This window comes from Acipenser ruthenus, unplaced genomic scaffold (genome assembly GCF_902713425.1).
Source record: "Acipenser ruthenus unplaced genomic scaffold, fAciRut3.2 maternal haplotype, whole genome shotgun sequence".
Taxonomy (NCBI): domain Eukaryota; kingdom Metazoa; phylum Chordata; class Actinopteri; order Acipenseriformes; family Acipenseridae; genus Acipenser; species Acipenser ruthenus.
In genome coordinates, this window is record NW_026707759.1 from 52354 (window position 1) to 56312 (window position 3959).

A 3959-nucleotide genomic window follows, 5' to 3' on the forward strand; every position below is an offset into this window, starting at 1 on the left:
ACCGAACATGGACGGGGCTGCGGTGTTAGCAGAAAATGCCAGTGCAAATGCATTTACAATTGTAGCCCTCGCAGCATCTGACCTTATAGAACACGAGGCAGCTATACAACAGGATAACCAAGGTCAGCAAAGGCAAATAAGGGATTATTAAATGTGTTTTTTTTATTATTTTTTTTAAATACTTATTATGCATATAGCAGTTATATATACAGAAGTGCTCAAATTTGTTGGTACCCCTCCACAAAAAACGAAGAATGCACAATTTTCTCTGAAATAACTTGTAACTGACAAAAGTAATTGGCATCCACCATTGTTTATTCCATATTTAAAAGAAATTAGACTTTGCTTTTGATTTTTTATTCAACATAATATTGTAAATAAGAAAACAAATGAAAATGGCATGGACAAAAATGATGGGACTGCTAACCTAATATTTTGTTGCACAACCTTTAGAGGCAATCACTGCAATCAAACGTTTTCTGTAGCTCTCAATGAGACTTCTGCACCTGTTAACAGGTAGTTTGGCCCACTCTTCCTGAGCAAACTGCTCCAGCTGTCTCAGGTTTGATGGGTGCCTTCTCCAGACTGCAAGTTTCAGCTCTTTCCATAGATGTTCGATAGGATTCAGATCAGGACTCATAGAAGGCCACTTCAGAATAGTCCAATGTTTTGTTCTTATCCATTCTTGGGTGCTTTTAGCTGTGTGTTTTGGGTCATTATCCTGTTGGAGGACCCATGACCTGCGACTGAGACACAGCTTTCTGACACTGGGCAGTACGTTTCGCTCCAGAATGCCTTGATAGTCTTGAGATTTCATTGTGCCCTGCACAGACTCAAGGCACAGATGCAAGGACATTCTCCCAGAAGGATTGTGGCTTGTCAATATGCATTTTGGCAAATTCCAGTCTGGCTTTTTTATGTTTTTCTTTCAAAAGTGGAGTCCTCCTGGGCCTTCTTCCATGGAGCCCACTTTCGCTCAAAAAGCGACGGATGGTGCGATCAGAAACTGACGTACCTTCACCTTGGAGATCAGCTTGTATCTCTTTGGCAGTTATCCTTGGTTCTTTTTCTACCATGCGCACTATCCTTCTGTTCAATCTGGGGTCGATTTTCCTCTTGCGGCCACGCCCAGGGAGGTTGGCTACAGTTCCATAGACTTTAAACTTCTTAATAATATTTGCAACTGTTGTCACAGGAACATCAAGCTGCTTGGAGATGGTCTTGTAGCCTTTACCTTTACCATGCTTGTCTATTATTTTCTTTCTGATCTCCTCAGACAACTCTCTCCTTTGCTTTCTCTTGTCCATGTTCAATGTGGTGCACACAATGATACCAAACAGCACAGTGACTACTTTTCTCCATTTAAATAGGCTGAATGACTGATTACAGGATTGGAGACATGTGTGATACTAATTAAAGAAACTAATTAGTTTGAAATATCACTATAATCCAATTATTTATTATCTTTTCTAAGGGGTACCAACAAATGTGTCCAGGCCATTTTAGAATATCTTTGTAGAATAAGCAATAATTCATCTCTTTTCACAGCTTCTTTGTTTTATTCTATGACATACCAAAGGCATGCAAGTATACATGATAAAATAGCTTTTAATTTCATCACTTTTCAGGAGGAATGAAGCATTATTTCAATGAGCTGTAAGGGTACCAACAAATTTGAGCACGTCTGTACATATAAGAGCAAGATAAAATACAATGACTTCAGTTCTAAAAAGTACAAGTATATGACAAAATACAATTCAATAATCAGAGCAGATAACAGTGTCAGTGATAGTTACATCAGGATATGATTAAATGCAAAATACTACAGATTGAATAACACTTGTGGCAGATTACAGCTGTCTCCTTTCTCTAACTAAGCGTTCAATCTCCTGCTGCCGTCTAGACTTTCCGGGAATGGTTTGTACTTTTTCCTTCCTTTTTTCAACTCCAAACCTCTCGCTTCCATATGCGTAGATGATGTCCCTAAATTTATCCAACTTCTTTTCAACTGTTCCACTTAATCTTTCCAATGCAACGCAGAGATCTGTGTTTACTGTGTCCCATGCAGTTTTCTCAGAAGCTCTTGGCCATTTAACTCCAGGTTTGTGCCAGTTGAGGTTCTTTTCTCTCTTATGCTGGTTTGTCTGACCGGGTTCACAAGGATTATTAGGTTCATCACTAACTGTGTCCATGCAAGTCCTCCTCATGTCTATATATATATATATATATATATATATATATATATATATATATATATATATATATATATATATACATATATATATATACATTATTGTTAATGTGCTTGAGATTTTTAAAACAATTACTAATAAAAACTTGTAAATATTATTGCTTGGTTTCCCCTGGATAAAAGAGTTAGTGTGGGAACCAACCACTTGACGTCCTTGTCCTCAATAAACAAAAGGTGCCTTAGTCAAATTTAACATAAATGTAGCTATATGTATATAAAGACCTGCTACACAAGCAACCAACCGTTTGCTAAACTATTTAAGGACCAAGCGGTTTTTTGGCTGTATTTGACTCCTATAACAATGCACTAAAAATCAATTTGTTACAGTCTCATCTTGGAATGGGTGTCCTTGTTTTCAGGACACTCTGGGGAACGTTATAGCTTCTCTTAAATAATCTGTCAAAGCCGTCTGGCAAGGCAAGCTGTGGCTTTCAATTTGAAATTTCAGTATGATGTGGTGTTGACACAATCTCGGTCCTTAAAGGGTTAAGAGCCAAACACACTGACCAATTGCGCCACAGGAATTTTCTGCGGGATACAAGGAAAAAAATCACGCGCCTTGACAGGTTGCATTTCTGAAACTGACAGCTCGGCACCGTTGGTTGTGCTTGATAGGAAATGATGTTGTTGGAGAAGGGGGTATAGCTCAGTGGTAGAGCATTTGACTGCTGATCAAGAGATCCCAGGTTCAAATCCGAATACCCCCATTTTTATTTAAATTAAAATGCAATTTGCATTATATAATTTTTCATTTCAACTGCAAAGGTACAAACAAGTAACAAATAGTGTTTTAAAGACAGCAACAAGGTACGGACGGGGATTGAACCCGTGATCTTCGGTTTACGAGACCGACGCCTTACCACTTGGCCACCGCACCCTTCATGACTGCAAATGAAATCGGAAGCTTGGACTCTATTGAGAAGGCTGCCCGGAAAGGCAATCTGCCTGGAAACCAACCTTACAGTTAACAGCTGAATGCCAAGGATGGGCAAAATAGTCACGGAAACTCTTTAAATAGAAAACATTGATCTCCATATTTATTTAAAATACAAATAGAAAATAGGTTGCCAGACATGTATTTTAAATAGAAATTAGTAAATTCTATTTTGCAAATAGTATTTTTTTAAAACACTTGACACCATCATCTACCGGCTGTAGTATACACCCATTTTTTATTTATTGTTTTCATAATAATGAACTGAGAGTTTCAGTACTGCCTGTCCACAAGCCTGTCAGTAACCGTATTTTGATACCGATTTCATTTGCAGTCATGAAGGGTCATGAAGGGTGCGGTGGCCAAGTGGTAAGGCGTCGGTCTCGTAAACCGAAGATCACGGGTTCAATCCCCGTCCGTACCTTGTGGCTGTCTTTAACCTCTCAAAACCCCAGCCCCTCACAGACAATTTCCGCCTGGGGGGCTGTGCCCTTAAATAAATCACAATATCTTCTAAAGTATAGACAGCACAGGCATGGTTCAGGGCTTGAATTCAAGGTAACCCCTTGGGCATCAGGACTGAAACCTCAGGTGTGATAAAAGTCTTACTCAGTACCACGCTGGAAGGAGATATCCAGAAAAAATACATAAAAAAACAACAAACGCTTTTCATTTTTTTATGTTCTATAGTCATTTTTTCAACTTGTAGGATATGAAAAGAGCCAGATTTTTTTCAAGTGCTTCACCAACATGTCTACTATACTGGGTAAAAAT

The 3959-nt window shown here is 38.6% G+C and overlaps 3 non-coding genes across 3 annotated transcripts; 2 read left to right on the forward strand and 1 right to left on the reverse strand.

The window, feature by feature from the left end:
- The first annotated feature begins 2886 nt into the window (after positions 1 to 2886).
- trnas-gcu (transfer RNA serine (anticodon GCU)) lies at positions 2887 to 2958 on the forward strand. Its single transcript has one exon. It is a non-coding gene; the product is annotated as a tRNA-Ser (tRNA).
- Positions 2959 to 3056: 98 nt separating this feature from the next.
- On the reverse strand, positions 3057 to 3128 carry trnat-cgu (transfer RNA threonine (anticodon CGU)). Its single transcript has one exon. It is a non-coding gene; the product is annotated as a tRNA-Thr (tRNA).
- A 409-nt stretch (positions 3129 to 3537) lies between these two features.
- Positions 3538 to 3609, forward strand: trnat-cgu (transfer RNA threonine (anticodon CGU)). Its single transcript has one exon. It is a non-coding gene; the product is annotated as a tRNA-Thr (tRNA).
- Positions 3610 to 3959: the final 350 nt, after the last annotated feature.